This window comes from Cavia porcellus, unplaced genomic scaffold (assembly GCF_034190915.1).
Source record: "Cavia porcellus strain 051 isolate PalLab524CR breed Dunkin Hartley unplaced genomic scaffold, mCavPor4.1 scaffold_12, whole genome shotgun sequence".
NCBI classification, from domain to species: Eukaryota; Metazoa; Chordata; class Mammalia; order Rodentia; family Caviidae; genus Cavia; species Cavia porcellus.
In genome coordinates this window covers 75,349,077-75,374,209 of record NW_026947495.1, presented here as the reverse complement: position 1 = coordinate 75,374,209, position 25,133 = coordinate 75,349,077, and the positions used below count along the sequence as shown (strand labels likewise).

Below are 25,133 nucleotides of genomic sequence, written 5' to 3'. Positions count from 1 at the left end.
TGCTGTTAGTACATCCTAGAATTAATTCAATTAACCACAGTTTAAGAGGTAAACTCAGCCTTTGTCTATGATTTCTTCTAACTTTTCTTTTTTAAAAATTTTATAGAAAAAAAGGTAAAACAAAATTTCATAACAAAATAATAGAGTAATAACAATAGCTAATCCATTGTATATTGTTATCTTAAAGTAGTTAAAGTAGTTAGAGTACAAGATATGAACATAAAAATTCTCCAGTCAATATTAGCACAAACCTTCCTTTTCCATGAACTAAGAGACACTAATTATGTAACTCACTTGCTTTTTTCCTCTCTTTTATCTTTCTTCTTGTCCCCTTCTCCCTCACTCTAGTTCTTTTCCTTTTAAAAAGTTTTTCCCCATTTCACAATATCGCTTGTACATTTTACACTTTATTTACTCTTTAGATTTCTCATACCATGGAGACAATACAATGTTTACATATGTGAGTCTGATTTATTTCATTTATGAGTATGGTCTCAAGTTGCATCCATTTACCTATAAAAACTTCAAGTTTAGCTCTCTTTATGACCAAATCCATTCCTCAGTTGATGAGCATTTGGGTTGTTTTCAAGTTTTAGCTATTATTATGGATGCACATATATCACTATGGTATGATGTTTTTAACTCTTCTGGGAAGATACCCAAAAGGAGAATAGCTAGATTGAATGGGACCTCCAATACTAGCTTTTTGAGGAAACGCCATACTAATTTACACAGTGGTTGCACCAGTCTGCCTTCCCACCAACAGCTGAGAAGTGTGCTTTTTCCTTGCAGTCTCCTCAACATTTGTTACTGGTTGGTTTCTTAATGATAGTCATTCTGTCTGGAGTGAGATGGAATCTCAGTGTTTTTTTTTTTTGTTGTTGTTGTTGTTGTTTTGAGACAGGGTCTCGCTGTGCAGTTCAGGCTGGCTTTGAGCTCACTTTGTAGCCCAGGCTGGTATGGAACTCACAACGATCTCCCTGCCTCAGCCTCCCAAGTGCTGGGATTACAGGTGTGAGCCACTACGTCCGGCTTCTCAGTGTTGTTTTAATTTACATCTCTCAAATGACCAATGATGTTGAACATTTTTTCCATACATTTATTTGCCATTTATATTTCTTTATCTGAGAAGTGTATATTTATCTGTGATTCCCATTTTTAGATTGGATCTTTGAATTTGGGGGGAGGTCCAAGATTTTTCAATTCTTTATATGTTCTAGGTATAAGTCCTTCATCTGAGGGACAATTGACCTTCAAAAGAAGGACTTATACCCAGAACCCTAACATTCTTTTCCACTCCATGTCTCGTCTTTTCACTCTTTTGGTGATTTCTTTTTAGGTGCAAAGATTTTTAATAAAGTGAGATCCCAGTTGTTGATCCTTTGATGTATTTCCCGTGCAGTTGAGGTTTTGCTCATTAATTCTCTGCCTATACCTGTGTCATTAAGATTTCTACCTACTGACCAGGAGGGAGCCCTACATCGACTTGCGGTGAGTGAGCGGAACAGGGACCCTTTCATAGAGCAGGAGGCTCCAGCAAAGGACATACTGGGACCGCAGACTTGCTGAACAGGGCACTGTAGTGACATTAGTTGCATATTCCCCTCTCAAGCGGGATTGGTGGGGAGTACCTGGCCTGCATGACGCCACTGACTAAGACCCAGTAGGCTAGCCCAAACCAGGTCCCAGCGCCTGGAGGTGCACCCTAGCGGTGAAGCCTTCGGTAGGTTGACCTGAAGGGGCAGGCCCAGCAGAGGCTGTCCAGGTCTGTGTCTCCCTAGTACCCTGCAGTGGGCGGGAACACCTAGCTGGTGCAATTCAAACAAACTGTAACTGACAAAGAAAGAAACTGGGCCTCCTATATTCACTTGTATAGCAGGAACAAAAAATATGGGAAGAGGGAGCAACAAGAAAGGGTCCTTGGCCCCCAGTTCTGAGAAACATGCAATATCAGACACGGGACCAATAGACATAAAGCGATATCTGCAGAGCCTCATAGACAAGTTTAGGAATGAAGTTATTAACGACCTAAAGCAAGAGATAAGTAGAATAGTTAGAGAAATGCTAAGCACCACCCAAGAAAAAAACAGATGGTGGAATGGAAGAACAGAAAAAAAGGGGAGAATTGTTTGGTGGAGAAAATAGAGAAAACATAGAATACGTGAAGCAGGTAATCAGATTACCAGGAAACTAAAAACTCTATCAAAAGCTGGCATAACAGCTTGAAAGATAGATTATCTGAACTGGAGGGCAGATTCGTAATATGGGAGCATGAAATGAAAAACTTCTTAAAAATAACAAGAAAACAAACAGCAATAATACAAAGGCTAGAAGATGATAAGAGGATCTATAACTTAAGAATTAAGAACATAAAAGAAGAAGTAGGGACACAGACAAATGGACTACAAAAGCTATTCACAGAAATAATCCAAGAGAATTTCCCTAATTTAGCAAAAGGTAAAGATACTCAGAGGTATGAGGCATACAGGACCCCAGCCACCTACAACCCAAACAGAGCTACACCCAGGCATATAATTATCAACATTCCAGAAATCCAGTATAAGAACAGAATACTAAAAGCCGTCAGAGACAAGAAACAGATCACTTACAAGGGAACACCCATCAGAATTACAGCAGACTTCTCGGCACACACCATCAAATCACGAAGAGTGTGGGGGTAAATAATTCAAGCTTTGAAAGATAAAAATCTCCAGCCAAGATTGATATATCCTGCACAACTGTCCCTAGAAATTGATGGAAAAATAAGGTGCTTCCAGGATAAAGAGGAACTAGGGGAATTTGCAACCACCAATTCAACTCTACAGAGAATACTGCAGGATATTCTAAAAAAGGAAAATACCAAGATTCCAGAAATAGTGGCAGAGTGGCCACAATGAATGGAGCAGAAAGCGAAGACAAACTGACAACAAACGACAGAAAAAAAGAGCTCAACAGAAATGAGGCAGAGAAGATCGGATGGTAGGAACACCATTTTGGAGAAAACAAGACATCATAATAGCTAGTGCTGATTTAGTATCATCTTGCTTTGAAGTCCCATCAAGCTTTTATTCTTCTGTCTCCATCGGTCTTAACAGGTTGTATCTTATTGGATTTTATTATATGTGATAATATAAGCAAAAACTTTTATAGACAAGGAGATTATACAGAAACCATTGTTCATTTTCTGATAGTTGGTTCTAAATACCCTGTAATACTGTCATTCTCTTGAATGGTTTTATATTGTCTTGATATGTTTGGTGCTACAGTATATGAAGTTATATTCAAAGATTTCAAGGAAAGAGACACTATGGTAACTACTTTTATGTCAGGATATCTTGTGGTGAAACACTATTTTGCTTAAATGGTTATGTTTTGACCTGTGCTGTTTTGTTGTTATCTCTTTTATCTCAGTCTCCTTTTTTTAAAAATTATTTACTTTTTAATTTTTTTTCTTTTTAATTAAGGGAAAAATTTAAAAAATAGCAGATACATTATAGTAACCCACTTTGATTTCCTGTTAACTTGATTTGAAACCCTGTATTGCTCTCACCATCTTGTTTTGACTGATTTTCCCCTATTCTGCTTTGCTTGATAGTACCAAGTTCAAAAGTATAGGCAAAACTGTGAAGACAATAAGATTCATTATGACGCCCATTCCGGTTGACTATTATCTTCTTTTAAAGTCCTGTAATGTCTCTAATGTTTTGGTTTTATTCTTTACTGTTTTGTTCAATTTTATTGTAACTGATGATATAGGCAATTCTTTTTAAGATAGCAAGAGGCAGTATGGTAACCATTGTTGATCACCTAGTATTTTGTTTTTACATTATCTATTATGTCCATCCTTTTGATTTGACTGACTCTGTTCTGTTATGTCACATTTGGTTTTACTCTCTTCAAAAAAAAATTAATAAGAACTGTGGGAGTAATAAAACCCAAAATGTGTAATTGTCATTGTACAAAAGAAAGGAAAAGAAAGTGCTCTAAAGAATATAACTGCATATATATTTAAGTGTATTAGATAGATAACCATATTACTGAGTTTTGTTGGGTCATTGAACAAAACTGTTTCCAGTCTCACTGTTTGAAGTCCATTGTATATGCTTTAATTTTGTAACTTGAACAACTATTTCTAAGATAACAATATGTAATCTATTACCTAGTGATTTCCTATTGTTTATGTTTTCTGAAATTCTGAATAACTTGTACCTTTTCTGGTTTTTTTTTTTTTTTTTCTTTTTCTCCTTAAATAAAAAAAAAAAAAAAGATTTCTACTTACTTTGTCTTCCAGTAGATTTAGTGTTTCTGTTTTAATATTTAGATCTTTGATCCACTTTGACTTTAGTCTAGAGCATGGTGATAAACATGGGTATAGTTTTAATCTTTGGCATGTAGAGAGCCAGTTTTTCCAGCACCACTTATTAAAGAGGCTTTCTTCCAGTGAACATGTTTGGTCCTTTGTCAAAGATAAGGTGGCCTAGTGTGTTTGTAATTGTGTCTGCATCTTCTATTCTGTCCCAATTATCTTTAGGTCTGTTTTTTTGCCAGTTCCATGCTAATTTTATCACAGTAGTTTTGTAGTATAATTTTAAGTCGGGGATTGTTGTGCTCCTGTCTTGCCTTTGTTGCCCAGAACGGCTTTTGCTATTGTAGGTCTCTTCTGATTCCAAATGTATTTCAGGAATGTTTTCTCTAGTTCAGTGAGGTATGCTAATGGTAAATCTGCATAACAATTTTGGAAGTATGGCCATTTTCACTGTGTTGGGTTTTCTTATCGATGAGCAAGGGATATCTTTCCATTTTCTGATATCCTCTTTAATTTCCTTTATCAGGGTATAATAATTTACTTCCTTCGTTATACTAATTCCTAAGTATTTTTTGGAAGCTATTGTAAAGGGTGTGAGTTCTCAAATTTCTCTCTCAGTGAGTTTATTTGTGTACATGAATGCTATTGATTTTTTAGTGTACTTTGTATCCAGCTATGCTGTTGAATTTGCTTATTAACTGTCTTTACTTTTCTCTTGTTGTTGAGACAAAATACCTGACAACCAAATTAGGGAAGGGAAGATATATTTCTTACAATTTTGGAGGTTTCAGTCCATACTCTGCTGGCTCCAACGCAGGGTGCCATGGCAGGGGAACCATTCATGGCCACCACAAAACAGCAAGAGGGGACTGTGCAAAAGAGAAAAGACATGTCTTCTTCCTGCCCTTATGCTGTATTCGGCTCCACCTAGGGTGGGTGTAGCACTCACATCACCAATCCCAGCGCTAGACAATGAACCAATCACCAAAGCTGGTTTCAGCCCCAACCATGATTGCATGAGGCTTGGGTAGGGGGACCTCCAAACAAACCATAATTAACTCTAGTAGTCTTTCATTGGAGCTTTTGGGGTCTTTTATGTAGGGTATCATGTCGTCTGTGAATAATGATAATTTAGCTTCTTCCTTTCCTAGCCTTATTACTTTTACATCTCTCTTTTCTAATAGCTCTGGCTAAAGTTTCCAGAACTATATTGAATAGGAGTGGTGATAGTGGACATTCTTGCCTCTCATTTGAGTAAAAGTTTTCATTTTTTGCTCATCTAGTATGATGTTGGTCATTGGTTTGCTACAGGTAATAACTATCCTGATTTTCTGTAGGACCTTCGTCATGAATAGGTGTTGGGCTTTGTCAAAAGCTTTTTCTGCCTCTATTGAGATGATCATGTGATTTTTGTCTTTGGCTCTGTTGATATGGTGTATTACATTTATATATATATATATATATACTAGGGCTCAAACTCACGACCGCTTGCTTGCAAGTCAGGTGCTTATGCTGCTGAGCTAAATCCCCAGCCCCTGATTTGTATATGCTGAACCATCCCTGGATTCCTGGGATGAATCCTATTTGGTCATAGTGTATACCCTTCTTGATGCTTTGCTGTGTTCTGTTTGCTAGTATTTTATTGAGGATTTTGGCATCTGTGTTAATTAGAAAGACTGGCCTGTAGTTTTCGGCTGGGTCTTTCTCTGGTTTTGCTATTGGTATAATACTTGCCTCTAGGAATGAGTTAAGGAGAATTGCTTCCCTTTAAATTTCATTAAAAAGTTTGAGGAGTATTAGTATTAAGTCTTCTTTAAATTTCTTGTAGAATCCAGTAGGACCTGGGTTTTTCTTTGTTGTTAAGTTTTTAGTTATATTTTTAATTTCATTAATTGATATTGGGTTGGTCAGAATTTTTATATCTTCTTGATTCAGCTTTGGTAATTCATACATATTGAGGAATCTGTCTGTTTCCTTGGTGTTTTCCATCCGTAGAGTAGATTTTCGAAGTAGGTATTGATGGTCTTCTGCATCTCCACAGGATCTACATAGTGCTTTCACCCTTTCCATTCCTCAATGCATGAATTTCAGTATTTTCTTTCCTTTTTTGATAAGGGTGACTAAGGTTTTATCAATTTTATTTACTCTTTCAAAGAATCAACTCTTCAGTTCATTAATTCTTTGTATTGTTTCTTTAGTCTCAACTGTGATAATTTCTGCTCTGATCTTTACAGTTTCATCCCTTGTACTTTCTTTGCACTCCCCCCTCCTTCCTTTAGTTGCTCCTACTCTTTTATTTCATGTGCAAATAATATTGCCCGTAGGGACTGGTATAAGTCCTCCTTTTATTTATTTTTCCATACAACATTGTCTTCAGGCAAGCTTATCCTTTTGCACTTCTTTAATATAATTTTTTGCCACTGATTCCCAAATTTGTATATGCTAAGTAGCAAACTTAATACATCAAAAATAATTTTTTGAATGGAGGTCTCCTTATGTTGCCCAAGCTGGTCTCAAACTTGCCTTTTGCCTCAGTTTCGTGAGAAGCTGGGACTATCAATGTGCACTCCCATGCCCAGTTAAAAATAAATCTGATATTTCTCTTTTGTTTTTCTCCAACTCAATAAATGGCAACTGGTGGCTCAAATCAGAAACTCAGCAGTCTGCTGTCTTGATGTCTTTTGAGTCTCAGTTCAAGTGCCAGCTCCTCGGAGCAGACTTCCCTGACTTCTCCACCTTAACCAGCCTCTTCATCTGTAGCTTTTCTTTCATAATTACACTGTGTTTCCCTCACAGTCTTTTTATGATTTGAAGTTACCTTGTTTTTATTCTACCTGCCTTCCCTAGAATGTGAGACCTCACACAGTGCTTGCACACTATACCATCAGTGCCAAGGAGAACAGTGCCCTGTACATAGTGAGCACTAAAAATACTTCTTGAACATATAAACAAGATGCTTCCGCTTCCAGTTCTAGCAGTCTAGTGTGGATAGCACCAACTTTCCTAATGAGAAAAACTATAAAACTTGGATAGAGTGTTTCAAAAATACAGAGCAAATGTATCTAAGATCCACCTTAGCAGCCAAGACTCAGGAGCCAAGATCCTAACTAGAGCCCAAGTGCTGGGGAGTGAGTGTGCTGTTTTGCACAGTGTATCTGCTTGGGGCCTTTGCCAATTTGCAAGCAAGTACCAGATGCTGAGAATCTGAACAGAGTTTTCAGCCGTCTTGTTGGCTTTGGGAAAAAAGAATAGTTCAGGATCCATCACGGTAGAGGACTCATGCAAATGCCACTGGCTTTTAGTTGGAGCTGCTGAAGAGATAGTGCAGAACTAACAGCTTAAACCGTGAATGTCCTGGAGGAAAATCAGCTCTCACAAAGACAAACCCAGTCTCCAATGAGTTTCATCTCATTATGGTAGTCTTTCCAAGTGTAACAGACTGCAAGAGCGTCACCCAGGGTCTCGGATTATTCTTCTGCTTTTCACTTCACAATGTCAGGCATTCACTTAAAACTTAACCACATACACTCTGAAGACAAAAGACCAAAGACTAAGAGAAAAACAGAAAGACTAGCCCGGAATGGTGATGCATGTCCGTAGCCCAGCACTCTGGGAGGCTGACACGGCCCGGGCAACTTAGTGACTGACAGACTGACCCTGTCTCAAAATTTTAAGAAAGGGCTACATCTTCAGTAGCTCAAACAAAGGCAGTGGGGTTCAATTTCCAGTAGACCCTCCCCCAAAAAAGGTCCATAACTGATGGAGAAACTAGACACAGGCTGTGTATTACATTTAAAAAACAGATCACAAAACAACCACAATGCCCATCAACCGCAGAGTGGATGAAAAAAATGTGGTATTTTTATACAATGGAATATTATTCAGCTATAAAAAGGATGATCTTGAGGCCTTTATAGGTAAATGGAGGCAACTTGAGAATATCCTCATTAGTGAAACAAGACTCACATTAGTAGATATCACATTGTATCTCTACTGTAAAAATAAGAACTGACAGAATAATGGAACACAAAAAAGTATAATAGATATTGTAAAAGTGAAAGGGAAGGAAAGTACTCTAAAGGATATAACGGTATGTGTAGTGTGTAAGATAGATGACGGTATTATTAAATTTCTATTAGATAATTGAACAGAGAGATTGCACTGTCAGTGTTTGAGTGCCTATCCACTTTTTATACTTTGATGTTGTTACTTTACCAACTATTGTTAAGATGACAATATGTAATGTATCAATTAGCGATTTTATGTTAATTTTTTTGAATTCTGTATTCTACTTTTATTCTCGCTTTTTTATTTTGTTTTTTAATTTTCTCTTCTTTCCTTCTTTAAAATTTTTTAAAAACAGGTCACATAGTCACTATTAACAATCAAATGGAAGTTTAAACTGAAAAATATAGTAATTAAAATTAATAACTAAACAGACAATTGTGAATGGCTGTGAAAGCAGACTAGGTACAGATGATGAGAGGCACAGCCAAGTGGAAAACTAAAAACAGAAAATAACCACGTTAACTCATCAACACTTGAAAACACAGAAAATAATTTTAAAATATAAGAAACATGAGATAAGATGAAAATGTTTACCACAGGTGACATAAGAGGCCCCAAAAGAGAGAAGAAAATGGGCATCAGTAATATTCGAACAGATTTTGGTCAGGAATTACTTCAAACCTGTAGAAAGTGTCAAGCCACAGATTCTAACGCCACTATGAAACCTAAACAGTTAAAATTTAGGTAAAGTCAGCATTTTTACTGCGTGTGTAAAAATGTGTGGCAAAAAGGCTGAAAACCAAAAACAAGTAGAAAACCTTGAACAGAGGAAAAGACAGCTCACACTCAACAGAGCAATAATGGGTTTGTCTGTTGCTTTTCAGCTGAAATGGTAAGAGCTGAAAGGTAATGAAACGACAGATAGAAGTACGGAAACAAACAAAACCTATCAATGTGTTGGTCTTTTTCAGATCCACGTGGACAAATATTTCTTACAAAACACAAAAAAAACCTCTCTAAAAAGAAAAGCGTATTTATATCTAAGAACTTTTCATTAAATGGTATCATAACATGTGAAATTGCAAACTGTTACATAGGAAATGATATTTGCAATAAAGACATATGTACTTCATGTATTAATGAGAAGTAACTTCTAGGAGGACAGATAACTCACTTTCCAAAATGGGCAAAAAATGTTGATAAGCACTTCACAGAAGAGGGTATCTATTAAGTGACTAACAAATATATTCAAAGGTGTTCAACCTTGTTAGTCTCATCAGAGTGCAAATGAAGACCAACATAGGAACTCAATATGTTATTATTAAAATGACCAAAACATTGTGTCAGAGGAACAACTAGAATTCTCAAATACTGTAAATGAGAGGAAAACCCAGGGCAATCACTTCAAAAATGTTTGATATTATCAGCTAAACCTAAATGTATGTTCGTGCTCTGATTTGGAAACTATAATTCCTACATGTATGACTGAGTATTCCTTACTGAAAATACTTGGGACCAGAGGTGTCTCGGATTTCTTCTCGGATTTTGAAATATTTGCATATACATAATGGCAGGCACTCAAACTAAACATGAAATTCATTTGTTTCATATACATTTTATACATACAGCCTGAAGGAATGGTATTTTTAGTGTACCTAGATTTTGACTGTGACTTGTTACACAAAAGTCAATGTGCAACCTTCCATTTGTGACACTGTCAGTGCACAAAATGTGCTGGATTTTGTGTTACAGATTTTCATAGGGGGATGCCCAACAAAAATGCACAAACATACATGCGCACTGAGAGACAGGAATACTTAGAGCACCAGTCTTGATAGTACCTGAAAAACCTGGAAATGCCTGAGGATTAGAACTACATCTGGCAAATATCACACCTCTCAGGAATCTAAATTTTATTATTACTCTTCCTTAGTCTATGAAAGTGTTCCTATATGTTATAGATTCCCAAAATCTGCCTAGGTAAGAACTGATAACATCATCTCAGAAATATTGTAAAATATAATTGAAAATGCCTAAATAAAATAATTCTTTTTTAAAATTTTTTTATTTTAAAGAGATTAAGACAAAAGAGGATATAACAAAGCAGATCAGAACAGAAGAATGTAAGCAACACAGTATTTCACCATGAGACAATCCGTAATTAACAGTAGCTACCATAATGTCTCTTTCTTTGAAATAGTTGAGCATACCTTCATACACAATAGTATCAAACATAACAAAATAGCATAAAACCATTCAAGAGAATGACAGTATTACAGGGCATTCAGAACCAAATAACAGATAGTGAAAGTGGCTACTCTATTATCTCATTTTTCATAGAAAATTTGTTTATACTATCACACATAATAAAATCTAATAAGATACAACGTGATAGAACCAATGGAAACAGAAGAACAAAAGCATGGTAGGACTTCAAAGTAAGATGATATTAAAGCAGCAATGGCTATTATAATGTCTTGTTTTCTTCAAAATAGCTGTTCATACCATCACAGATAATAAAATCAAACAAACCAGGATAAAACCATTCCAACTAATGAATGAAAACATTATAAGGCTTCAAAGCAATATAATGGGGAATCATGATTACCATAAACTCTTATGTACTCTTACCATTTCTTACACTAAGAAGACTATAATAGGGTATTTATACATGTGAGTTTGATTTATTTCGCTTATGAGTATGGTCTCAAGTTGTGTTCATTTATTTATAAATATCTCAACGTGATCATTCTTTATAGCTGAGTAATACTCCATTGTATAAAAATACCACAGCTTTTTTATCCATTCCTCAGTTGATGGACACTTAGGTTGTTTCCAAGATCTGGCTATTACAAATTGTGCTGCTATAAACATGGGTGCACATATATCACTGTGGTACGATGTTTTCAGTTCTTCTGGGAATATGTCCAGAAGTGGAATAGCTGGGTCAAATGGGACTTCCAATCCTAGTCTTTTGAGAAATCCAGACTGACCTCCACAGTGGTTGTACCAGTCTACACTCCCACCAACAGTGCAGGAGAGTTCCCTTTTCCCCACAGCCTCTCCAGAATTTGTTGTTAGTAGTTTTCTTGATCCTGGCCATTCTTTCAGGAGTAAGATGGAATCTCAGTGTGGTTTTAATTTGCATTTCTCTAATGAGTAATGATGATGAACATTTTTTCATGTATTTATTTGCCATTTGTATTTCTTCATCTGAGAACTGTGTATTCATCTCAGATGCCCATTTTTGGATTGGGTCTTTGAATTTCAGGGGCCTGATTTTTTTGATTCTTTATATGTTTTAGACAGAAGTCCTTTGTCTGAGGGACAGTTCACTAAGATTTTTTCCCAGTTTGTGGGTTTCCTTTTCACTACGTTGGAGACTTTCAACATGCAGAAACTTTTTAACAAGACGTGATCCCAGTTATTGATTCTGGGAAATATTTCCCATGAGGTCTGATTCCTATTATAAAATTATTCTAACCTCCAGCCTGGTTAAATTTTTATGGTAGATTTAATCACAGCAAAAATTTTTACCTTGAAAAACTAATATTCTAAGATTAGTTATAAATAGGATTTGATTTTATTTTTAAAATGCTTTTGTCAAATTTGGGTAAAGCCTCTCCCTATTGAACTGCAGAGCCAAACTTCTCAAGTAGATATCCTTTAGGGAGACAGTCATTTTAAAAGTTATTTACTATGGGCCAACAGTTAATCTGTTATGGTTCACAGCCTAAAGCTGAGAAACAATATGAAGGTACCAGCTTCACCAACTATCATCGCTAGTCTCATTTAGGAGCTGTGAAGCTGCCCTCTTGGTTTCTGCAGAGATCTTTCTGAATGCCTAGGGTTTTTCAAACTTCTCATGATCCCTTTCTAAATGATGGCTGAAAGATGTAATAAATGCAGTCCTAATCTTGAAAAACACTAGTTTAAAAATCTTCACATAATGCAAACAATATATGGAACCTAGTATACTTTATGAAAAACAAGGATGAAGCAAATCATTCAGTTACTGGCAAGCAGCTAGTTATCTGACTGATTTAAGAGATAGTCCCCAAGCACTACTGTGCACTGTATGTCCACAGTAATAAATATCCCTCGTCCTCTCCTTCTTACTTAATTGTAATGAATTGCTTATAATCGGTGCCCTCTCATCTAAGGATTCTTAATTCTTAATCAAGTGCCTCGTATTTAATAGGAACTCACAATCCTACAGCCATCTAACACTGAACGCACTGATCTCATCGGTAGAAACTCAAGATAGATAAAAACTAAAAGATGATATAAATACATAAGAGAGAACCTCAAATTCCAGGTTAAAATATCAGATTTGCAAACCACAAAGTAACAGTCAATTTTACAAGACCTGATGATGTAATAATCAACAAACATACCAGGTGGCTAACATTTAACTCAAGATGTTCTAAGAATCTGGTGAGGTCAACCTTGAAACAAGTTCAATCATATTTATTATTAATATTTACTATGTGCTTAGAATGTCAGCCTGAGGAGCCTGGATATGCTGCTTTTGGAAAATAAATCTGATGAGCTGGGGCTGGGGATTTAGCTCAGCGGCATAAGCGCCTGCCTTGCAAGCAGGCAGTCGTGAGTTCGATCCCTGGTACCAATAAAAAAAGAAAAAGACAAAAAAACAATAAATCTGATGAGCTATTGGTTGGAAGGCATGAAATTAATATGCTATTTGGAAGGATAGAGAAATGCCTCTTAAAGATGGTCATAGGGCTGGGGATGTAGCTCAGTGGCATAAGCACCTGCCTGGCAAGTGTGAGGCCATGAGTTCAATTCCCGGTATCCCCCACACCCCCCAAAAAACACAGTTACAGACTACGTTCTGACTTTGCAGTCTTGGACCATCCATCTGGGCCCGATAAAGGAAATGAATGAAGTGATGGAAATTGCTGTCTCCACAGGAAGTGTTCTTGGCCATTTTTGGAAGTGAGGATTCCTCAGTGTAAAGTCTTCCTTCAAACACCACGGAAAGCTTCACAGAAATCAGGGGGAGCCTCTCCTCAGCAGTAGCTGAAGTAGTTTCCCTCCAAAGCTGCCGTCTTCTGTTATAGCACTTGACAATGCTTGGCTTTCTAGAAACTCCCCCACAACTTTGACAAGGATGAGAAAAGCAAGGTGTGAGTCCTATTCTAGAATTCTCATTTAGCTACCAGGAGGAACATCAGAAAATTATCCTCACTGCGAAGGGAAGATAGCTGGAGAACTCAGTGAGCAGTTGGATATTAGATTGTTTCTCCTCCTACCTGCTTTCACTTTTCCCCAAGTATATTTTTTGAGAAAAAAAGTTTAATTATAAATCTGATACCCAGAGAGCTACATTGAAGCCCATTTATCACTGAAAGCTTAGGAAAATTTTAAAATATCCAAGTCTCTTAGAGACCATTTGTTCATCCACAAATCCTGAGTGTTCTAATGAATCATTAAAGACCAACCATAAAATTACATTTTCATATTCTGCCAGTATTTGATTAACTTCACATTTAAGAATTCTACTAACTATTGGTTCTTTTAAGATCTAACAATAAAATAAATTACTGTCATTCAAAGATAAAACTTTTTAGCATTTTTATGTTTTTTTGTCTTTTTCGTTTTTACCGGTACCAGGGATCGAATTCACGACTGCCTGCTTGCAAGGCAGGCACTTATGCCGCTGAGCTAAATCCCCAGCCCCAGCATTTTTATGTTTATTGTCAATCTTTTATATGTTTTATAGTTAACATCTACATATGCTTGTATTTTATGCAAAGTTTACACATACACAGTTTTACATGTATTCATTTAACCGGGTGTGGTGGTGCACACCTGTAATCCTGGCACTCAGGTGGCTGAGGCAGGAGGATTGCTTTGAGTTCAAAATCAGTTTGAAATATAAAGTGAGTTGAAGACCAGCCCAAACTTCATAGTCTCAAAAAAAAAAAAGATAAAAAACAAAACAAACCACGTATTCATTTTACTGCATAACATATTAAACAAGATTGACCTTTTTGTGTGGTATTGACTGGAAATCTATAAAACTGAGCTAAGTGAAACTGTGTTTTCATTAAGGGAGATTATTTGTTCATAAATATTTCTTTTTGATTTAAAGTGAGTATGATTAGATTTTTATTTAACTGTAAATAAATATGGCATCATTAGGAAAATGTTACTGTTATATTAAGAATCAAAAGTTACTTACACATGCAGTTATTACACTGTATTTGTCCTAGAATCTTCCAAACATTTATCGTTTAAAAGTTAGTATCTAGGTTTAATTTTTCAGAGCTTCTTTTTTTAAAGGGAAGCTGGATACAGTGCAGCACACCTGTAATCTCAGCTACCCAGCAGGCAGAGGCATGAGGACTGTTAGAGGCCAGCCTGGGCAACTTAGTGAGGCCCTGTCTCAGAATGCAAAACCTCTTCAAAAGGACGGAGTATGTAGCACAGTGGAAAAGTGTACCTGTGCTTCAATCTCCAGTACCACAAAAACAAACAAACAAACAAACAAACAAATGAAAACCATTTTGCCTCTCTTTACTGAGTCATTCTAGGACAAGTACAAAAGTCTAATATACTTTAATTGAATGAGAAAAAAGTATATCCTAATATTTTAATTTGCATTCTCCTCATTTAGTCAAAACACAATTTTTATTTACTCTTATTTTCTAAGTATTATGGGGGAAAACAAATTTTGAGGTGTATTTTTAGTACAGTATATAAATTACTTAATTTTCACAAGAACTATAAATAAAAGGCTGGGAACCTTGAAATTTTGGGCTTGGCATCCTCATGTAGCACTCACCAAAGAGGAACATGGATATGCTTATAATCAGTTTTTTTTTTTTTGTACCAGAAATCAAACTCAGGACCTTATGCTTGCCAGGCAGGTGCTTATGCCATTGAGCTGTATTCCCATCTCACAATTTAAAAAAAAAAAAGATTTTTCCCCCCCTAGGGTGAATACCATCTAAGCAAGCAGGAAAAAAGAACAGGAATAGAGCCTGGAGATTCTAGAGAAATGCCCAACAATAGTTTATAAAATGACTGAATCATCAGCTTACTCTGAGGCTTTGACAATGTAGCTGTCTGCAAAGGAAATCAATGTAAGAAAAGAAATCAAAATGATCAAAATAACCGAAGGTTGAAAATTGGGTCAAGAATAGATCCATGAAAGCTCAACTGTTTCCTGACTGTCCATTTTTTAAAGTTCATAATTATATATTCAAACATGAACCTCCACTGCCAGTGTAATTGCCTGGATATAAAGAAATTCTAAACTAAAACATTAAAAGTGTTTTTAAAAAGCATTCACTAACACTTTATTTGCAACAAATTCTAAATTCATAAAATTACCCTCAGTTTGGTAGTGGGAAACTTTAGTTCATAATAACTTAATGCCTTCAGATACAAAGATACCAGTTTCAAAAGCCAAAGAATCAGAATTTAGAAAGGCCAACAAAGGCTCTGAAGAACGGAGAGCCTTTGCACGTTATTTTGCATTGGCTCCCTTGATACTTCCCCCTCCCAAGGAAGCCAGAAGTGTGGTGCTGTGGGTGACCAAGGTCAGCCTTTTTCTTACAGCGATCTCTCAGTTTGAGACGCTGAATGTTACTGGCAAGCTCTGTTACTTCCTGTCCTGTTGGTCAGAAAAATGTGGCTGCAAGGCAGTCATCAGCCAAGTGCCTCAGGGACCAGAGAACGTGGAATACTGAGCTCTGCAAGACGCGAGTTCCACGCACCGCCAAATATGACAGTGCCAAAGCACGCTGTAACTCCACAAGTCGGACAGGGTATGTCCTGAATTCACGGGAGAAAAGCTCCCCACAAATTGAGTCTGAATAGCCTAGCTCATAGCCAGAAAAAGAGTATTTTGTACTCACAAAACACCATTGTTAATAGTGATTTACAGAGAAAGTGACACACTATAGTTGCATGCAACAGTAGTAACCAGCCCAGATCTCCCACGTTCTCCCAGGAGAGCTCAACCTCCCCTCCAGCCACTGCCCCCACAGCCTGCACACAACCCCGCAGGACAGGACAGCCCACCTGGGAGCACAGGCAAACTGGGTGGAAACCAAACTGGGTGGAAACCAACAATTGCAAATCGTAACTTGCATGTTAGGACAGGTTTCCAAATAAAATCTCAAGCCCTTGTCTTCTCTATGCCCTCCTCCTTAGTCCTCTGAGTTTGATTGATGAGCCCATTACTCTGACAGTCTATTAACATAGGCTGATCCACAGCTGCAGCCTTGGGCCTCCCAATCCCATCCTGTTAACCCCCTGCATTCTCACCTGGCCTGACCCCTCTCTGCCTCCAGGCCTCTGGTAATCCTTGTCCTCCTGAGAGGGGGGCCCTGCCCTCCAGCCTTCTGGTCAAAGAGCAACAGTAGATTCTCCGCCCCACACCCGTGGCCTGCTTCTGCGGGCGTCACCTGGCGAGGATACTCTGCCCAACTGGGCACCTTAGGACTCCCCCAGCATGCGCCTGGCACATGCCCTCCCTGTTCCAGGAACTGGGCGCGCTCTTCTCTCCACTGTGAGGTCTGCATCACACAGCACAGCGTTCAAATGAGATCCACTTCTCTAATGTACTGTAATACAGGGACACCCCTTAGGAAGTTATGATTTAAAACTCACATGCTTTGTCAAAAGAGAGGGGAGGAGGGGTCGAAGGGAGGGGAAGGGAACAAAAAAAGAGGAATCATGTACAAGTACGAATTCCTTACGGTGAATGTCATGGGGAAAAGTCATGTGGGTACAGCTTTGTTATAGTCAAATTCATTTAAAATATAAATATTGAGGAAGGATTAAAGAGACAAATGTCTTACTACTTCCTACACAATAGGTAAAACCATTTTTCATTTACTTCAAATTAATGTGAGAAATAGTACATAACCAAATTTTTAAATAAAACTGCTTGGTTTGAGGGATCGGTATATATACTAAACTGTAGATTAAATTTTACTCCTACCAAAAAATGTTGCTTTCATGACCTGGTGCTTAGAGTTCTACATTTTAAAGTCTAATACATAATCACTATACCTTCTCATGACACTGTTAAATTTTTTAAATTCTTCAGATCATCTTGTGCAATTATTATCATTATCACATCCCCACTAATGTATATTTTTCCGCAATGAGTTTTAGCTTTCCTTTCCATCAGTCATGCATACCCATTTAAAATAATGGAATTAAAACATTAAAAACCAAAGTGCAAACAAAATTCTTAAAGAATCCCTATGATAATTCTAAAAGGTTCTCTTCCATACATATTGAGATTTATCCCATGTAATTTTTTAAAACTGAAACAATAACCTTAGCTTCCCCATTAGTGACAAGGTTAACAGTCTCCTGTGGGACCCTCCTTGCCTGTGTGAGACGGGGTGCCCTTAGAAAGCTATTTGCCTGCTGCAGGGCACCCCTCTACCTCTGCCTCCCACTAGCACCAACAGCACTGCAATAAATGTAACTATATCTCCCTCAGCTGGGAGCGATTTCCTTTCCATGTGGGCACTAAGAGTGTGATAGGTAAATGTGTTCTATATTTCAAAGTACCCGATTTTCTTTATTTTTTGGTGGTGGTACTGGGCTAGTCTGCTGAATGATCCAGGAAAGTTGAAATCTCTAACCCTCCTACTTTAATCTCGCAGAGGGCTTGAGATTATGGGAGAGGGTTTGAGATTACGGGTATGCACCACCATGCTTGGCCAGATTGCAGTTTGTTTATTTATTTATTTAGGATTGGGCATTGAACTCAGGCCCTTGTGTTTGCCTGGCAGACCCTGTGCCACTGAGGTATATTCCTGGCCCCAGGCTGAAGTCTTAGAAGGTTAAAACAATGATGTTTTCCATTTGTCTGAGCGTGCCTTTCTCTTCCAATTGCTCAACTGCAGGAATTTTTACTTTTGATTTCTTCTAGTCTAATAGCTATGAAATACAATGCAGTGTTACTTTATTTGTACTTCCTAGCAAGGCTTAGCATGATTTTTCTTTCTTATTTTTTTCAATATTGGGGATTAAACTCAAGAGCCTTTGAACTCAGACATCCCTCCCATGTTTCATGTTTTTTTCACTTTGGAGACTAGGTCTTGCCAAGTTGCTAATCTGCTCAGGCTGGGCTTGAGTTTACAATCCACCTGCCCCAGCCTCCAAGATTGCAGGTGTGGGATTACAGGCATGGGCCATGGCACCCTGCTGATTTGTTGATTGGCCATTTGGATCTGCTTCTCTGTAAATCTCACTTACCATTGTTTCTGTCTGATTAGCTGTTTCGTCCATTCCCAGGATTTGTGTTTATGTCAGCTCTTCTGGGTCTTGTGTTTCAAATAAATAATCTCCTTTAATTCAGTATTTCCTTTTTAAAGCTTCTATTTAACCACAACAGTCAATTTATTTACTAGCTACATTTAATTTGCCATAAAGTTTTTCAAGTTATTTGTGTCTTTTTCCTTAGAACTTCCAGGTCCTATCCTAATTGGGTTGGAAGATGTTTATGTATACATAAAACCTGTAATTTCAATTTTCTTTTCTGTAATCAATCTGGAATTTATCTTGATATATCTTTTCCTCCCTGAATTAATAGGCTGTAGGATCATTTTTAAAATAACCCATCTCTTCTTTTAACTGAAATAGCAGTTTTGTTATATATCAGACACCCACATGTACTGAGATCTATTTCTGAGTTCTCCATTCCATTCCTCTGACTTTTTTTCAGAGCCAAAGCCAAAGCCAATAAAGAGGTTATGATATGCCTCAATCTGGTGAGGCAAACCAGTCATCACTTGTTCTTTCCTTCTCCTCCTTTTCCCTTCTCTCCCACCTCCTCCTCCTTCCTTTTCCTGCTTTTGCTTCCTCTCTCATTCCTCTGTCATGGGTTACTGGCAATTGAACCCAGAGCCTTTGCAGCCCCCTTTTCTTGTTTCATTTGAGGCAGTGTCTCATTAAGTTCCCCAGGATGGACTTGAACTTACAATATTTCTGCCTCAGCCTCCCAGTGTTGGGATTATAAGCATCATACACCACCATGCCCAGTTTGTTCCCTTTTTATAATTTACCTTTTAAAATAACTTTAATCTTTCCCAAGCCCTATTCCAATTTAAATTAGAATTATATTTACTGAATTTGGGGAAGAATATTGCTTTTATATTATTAAATTTACTTATAAGTTATTTAATATCCTATGAAATATTTCATTTTTTACAGATGCTCTTTTAAAATTTGTTTTTCTCTTTTCAAGTTTGTTCCTAGTACAGAGAAAAATCAATCTATCTGTCCACTTTTGCCAGTTTCACAACCATGCTAAATCTCCTCACTGTTCATGCTTAGCAAAACCCTTGTTTCTTATCTACTTCTTTTTTTGTTTTGTTTGGAGACAGGATCTCCCTATATAGCCCAAACTGGCCTTAAACTCACAATGATCCTCCTGCCTCAGCCTCCCAACTGGTGGGATGACAGGCACGCACCACCACACCCGCCCCTACTTCATTTTTTTGAAATTGAGGTTATCGGCTTTGGTGACTCCTGTCTGCCTGAACACCTTTCCCCCATACCTGTTCTTAATACTTCTCCCTCCAATTTTAGAAGATAAACTTTATTTCTTCCTGTTCAAAACCAGGTTTTATTGACCCTTTTAACTTCCTGTAGGATGGTGCCCCTTCTAATTTCAATCTGTTAGCTGTGTTAACTATGTCTTCCTCCTGCACCTTCCATCTCTGTTTATTTCTTTATACTGTGTTATGGTTTGTGTCTGGATGTCCCCACAAAGCCTTAGGAAGCACTGAATCTAGAGTTTGTGATTGATTCATCATATAGTGCTGGGCCACCTACCTTACGGTGCTCAGCATACCTACCCTACCCACCATAGGGTAGGTAGCCTGCATACACCATAAGGGACAGAGTCTTCTCTTGCTCCTCCTTTTTGCTCTTACTTCTCTTTTGCTGTTTTTGCTGTCTTCTGCCACAATGAACCTTTAACCTCTGCTATATGCCCTACCCTGCGTTGGAGCCAGCCAATTATGGACTTTAAAAAAAAACTTCACAAACTATGAGCTAAATAAGCCTTTTCTTTTTTAACTTTGAATGTTGAGTATTTTGTTCTAGCAACAAGAGCATAGTAATCAAGACAGAATTTGGTTACAGAGAAGTGGGGTTGTTGCTGTGACTATACCTGACTGTGTGGCCTGGGAGCCTTTGGGAATGGCTTGTGGGAAGAGTTTGGAAAGGTATGGAGATGTCACTGGAGAGACTAGAGCTGGAATGGCCAGGCTGTTTTGTAGCAGAGACTCTGGTCAAAGCTGAGAAGACCAGAAAGCTGATAGAAATCCTGCCAGTAAAGATCAGGCCCAGAAGGATTCTGTGGGAAGAAGAACTGTATTGGCTTCTGAACTCCAGACAATGTGTTATTGGTTGGCAGAAAGTTTATCTCAATTTTGCTCATGTGCAGAGATTTTGCCTGAGACTAAGATTAAAGACTGTGGACTAAGTAATCTTATAGAAGAAATTTCAAGGCAGTTGAATGTGGAGCTGGTGGTGTGGCTACTGTTGGGGGTTTTTAGCCATATTTATGTTGAGCATCAAGAGCAAAGAGCCCAGCAGGATAATTTAAAATGTTTTGAAGAGGGCCAGAAAAAAAGCTCCAGTAAAGCTATAATTGCAAAAATACAGCAGAGGAAATCTTGGTTACTGGGAAGGAAGAGGAGAACAGAAAAGATGGCCTGAGGGCATCACAAGAAGCACCAAGAAACCACCTTTTGCAGTGTCAAAATTGCAAAAACAAATGCCTTTGCATTGAGGAGAAAGCCACAGAACACTGTGTTCCAGAATGGTGGCAACTTTACCATGTTCCACAATGGCAGCAGCCTAGAAAATCTGTTCCTCAGAATTGGATTCAAAGTACTCAACCCCTACAGCCAAGACAGAGGGAAGCCTGGTACTGTTCCAGTTGCAGCGGACCTCAGCATCATCCACATGGCTGTGGTTTTAGGTGCATGCAGAATACAAGAGTTGTGGGTAAGGTAGCTTACACACTGATTTCAGAAGGCCTGGGATGCTAGGCAGTGTGCTTTGAGAGGGCAGGGTGTGAAGCTGTGGGAGTGAAGCCAAAAGTGCAGTGGAAACGCCAGAAGTCTGGAAAAGCCAAGAACATGGATCATCTGGGAAAAACTGCAAGCAGGAAGTAGAGTGGGCCTAAGACAGACGCCATCGGAGCTACTACCACTGGAAGTGCCTTAGGGGTGAAGCCACCCAAGCCTTGCCACAGCTCACAACTTGCCACAGATTGCCTCACATGCTGCTCATGGAACTGCAGGACTTAATGTTTGCCCTCCTAGATTTTGAACTTGCATTGGTACCATTACTTTGTATTCCTGTTTGTAACCTTTGGAATGAAAATGTCTATCTTGTACCAATGAATGTTGGAAATGTTGAACTTTCTTTTCGTTTTTACAGGGGCACAGCTAAGTGTTTGCCTTAAATCTCAGAGGAATCTTGGGACTTGGACTTTTCAGTAATGCTGAACCTGTTAGGATTTGGAGGAGGACTAAATGTTTTTTGCATAAAGAGATATGATGAGTCTTTGGGGGGGCCAAGGGCAGAATCTTATGGTTTGTTATGGATGCCCCTCAAAGCCTCATGTAGTCATGGTGGGTTGCTTTTCAGAAGCAGCTGAATCTAGAGTTTGTGACTGATTCATTGTCCAGTACTGGGATTATGAGTGTTAAGTGGTACTCACCATAGTGTGAGAAGCCTATAAATAAGGGGCAAAAAGAATCTCCTTTTGTGCTCCTCCCTTTTTGCTCTTGTTATTTTCGCTGTCTTCTGCTGCCAGGAACTGTTGTTCGTTGGCTATATCACCCTGCCTTGAAGCCAGCTGATTATGGACTGAAACATTCACAAATTTTTAACTAAATGAACCTTCCCTTCCTTAATTTTGGGCATTGGGTATTTTGTCTCAGCAATCAGAGAAAAGTAAGACATACTGTGTGCTGTTAAATTCCTCTTTTCCTTTGTGGAGAGGCTTCTTCAACAGCACAGACAGATTCTACAGCCATTCAGTCACTGGTAACCTTCAGAATCAATCTTCATGGTTGTTGTTAGCTCTTCTCCTCCCGTCCTTAATGTAGGCTAAGTCCACAGCTTGGTCAGTTTATAGTAAGAAAAAACATAAAGGTCTTGCTCCCAGAAAGCAATTTGTGCTTTCTCTAGCTTTTCCTTATTTGGGGACAGGAAAGGAGGAGTGAAAATGTCTCCCTCCTTGCCTAGGGAAGGTGGCTGTCCTCTGTGTTGGCTGTCCTTGTTTTTGTGGCTGATGCTGAGAAACACATATTCAAATGCTGGCTTTCTCTTCTAGCTCACAAACATTCTTAAATCAGCCTTGGAAAAGTGGTGGGAATGTCTGCTGTATGCTTCTCTCAGGTGGGAAATTTGCCTACAGGCCTGTAACTATTTAACTCTTCATGGAGTCCACCTCAGAGCTTGGAGTAGATCCCACTTCCTATTCAAGTGGCCACAGTATTTTGTAGCTTCTCCATAAAAGTGGAGTTTGTATACATTCTTTGAATCTGGGCTCAGTCATGTGACTTGCATTGACACAAGGCAGATTTCCATCATAAAACAAAACACAGCCTTCCACTGTGTACAAAACACACTACTCAACCATGCAATTCAGCCAAGATAAAACAAAAGTATGAGCAAATATGAACAACTGGAAAGCATAGGCAATGGACAAATGTTTAGTGATCTATTCAACATTTCAAAATATGCATACAAACCCAAATCTTGTTCTTTTAAATGCTTTATAATCTTCCAAATGAAAATAAAGTAAGGTCTGGAAGGAATCAGGGAGCTGAAAAGGATGATAGTCTATCCCCTGGCTCTGGATTATGAGGAATGGACAGAGGACAATCTGCTTGTGGGAACTGAAGATGAAGTAAGGCCCTTAGTGAAAGGCTACACTATTGACAACATCCCTCCAATTCCTGAACTCTGTTCTTACAGAGAATTCCTCTCCACCAACATGGCCTACCTGTTCCTCACTCATTTCCCTCATTAGTCTAGAGACTTTTGCTTTACTGCTGCTAATTTAGCTAGGTCCTAAAGCAAGGGCCAGGGACAAGCAAATACAGTTACCACCAATAGTGGAAGGAGGAGGAGTGACTGTACCAAGGAGGCCAGGGATGGATTTTTGGTGGATGAAAAGTTTCTGGATTGTGTAACACCACATCTTACGGTGGTGGATGTAATTCTGGGTATAGCCCGAGACACTTAAGAGTGTGGCAGGGTAGGTAAAGTCTTGGATGAGTGTGGCTATCGTGAGTACAAGTCACCAAGAATGGCTATTTTGTACTTTATTGATAAGGAAAGTGGAGAACCAGGCACCCTTGGGGCACCTGAGGCTGGGCTGAAGTGGGTCGGGGCCTGCAGTGTAAACCTTGGAGGGGAAATGTCAGGTTTCAACACCACGTTTTGCCAGAATTTTGGTGTTCCACCAGCCTTACCAAAAGCTGCCAAAAGTCTTTAGGAACTGTCAACAGAACTACAGAAAAGTCAGTAAACATTAATGGACCCTTCAAACAAAAACAACCAAATGCCTCTGCCAAAAAGTTGATTCAGCAAGCTGTTAAAACAAAAACCCCATTGCTGCCTCTAATGACACCTATCCAGAGGAGAAAAACAACTTTCCCCAGTATGCTCTAGATTTGGAGAGGTCTCACCTGCCTGAAGAGCACCAGATCGCACAGCTGCCTCCAATGGCATGCCTCTCTGAGATGGGGTTCCAGGGGGTCCCAGTCTCCTTTAGGCTTTCTCCCTACCCTGGACGTTACATTGCCACCTGTCTACTCTGACACAGATATTTGAATTTCTTAGTGCTTCAGGGTTTGTATATTTGTGTAAATCAAGCTTTTATTTGTTTAACAGGAAAAAGTGCAGCAGAGTTTAGGCCTAAAAGGAATGGTCATGAATGGTTGTTAAAATTTTTCAATCTCCTAACTTCAGACATTATATATCCCTGCAGTTAAAGATCTGTATCGTTATGCTATAAAATAGAACATAAATAAAAATGATGAATAAAAAATAATGCTATAATATTACAAGCTCATCACTATGCACTAAAGTCAAAATGAATCCAAGATGTAAATATTAAAATGGAAACACTAAATCTACTGGGAGACAATGGAGGTAGAAATCTTGAAGACATAAGGATAGACAGAGTTCATGAACCAGACACAACCCCACGGGAAATACTTCAAAGCATCAACAACTGGGTTTTTATCTTATTAAAAAGTTTTTAAACATCAAAAGAAATCACCAACAGAGTGAAAAGAAAATCCATAGAATGGGAAAAAATTTTATCCAACTGCTCCTCAGACAAAGGATTTATATTTAAAATACATAAAGAATTGAAAAACATTAGGCCTCTCAAATTCAAAGACCCAATTCAAAAATAGGCATCTGAGATGAACACTTACCTCTCAGATGAAGAAACACAAATGGCAAATAAATTTATGAAGAAATGTTCAACATCACTGATCATTCAAGAAACGCAAATTAAAACAACACTGAGATTGCATCTCATTCCAGAAAGAATGGCTGCCATCAAGAAATCAACCAATAACAAATGCTGGAGGGGCTGTGGGGAAGAGGAACCCTTCTCCACTGTTGGTGGGAGTGTAGACTGGTGCAACCACTGTGGAAATCAGTGTGGATATTTCCCCCCAAAAGCTACGATTGGAGGTCCCATTCAATCTAGCTATTCCCCTTCTGGTTATTTGCCCAGACAAACTGAAAACATCATGTTACAGTAATGTATGTG

At 38.3% G+C, this 25,133-nt stretch overlaps 1 protein-coding gene across 2 annotated transcripts in view; it reads right to left on the bottom strand.

Moving 5' to 3' along the window:
* CUNH2orf88 (chromosome unknown C2orf88 homolog) overlaps positions 1–25,133 on the bottom strand; it is a 52,744-nt gene that overhangs the window by 26,728 nt on the left and 883 nt on the right. The window lies entirely within an intron of this gene.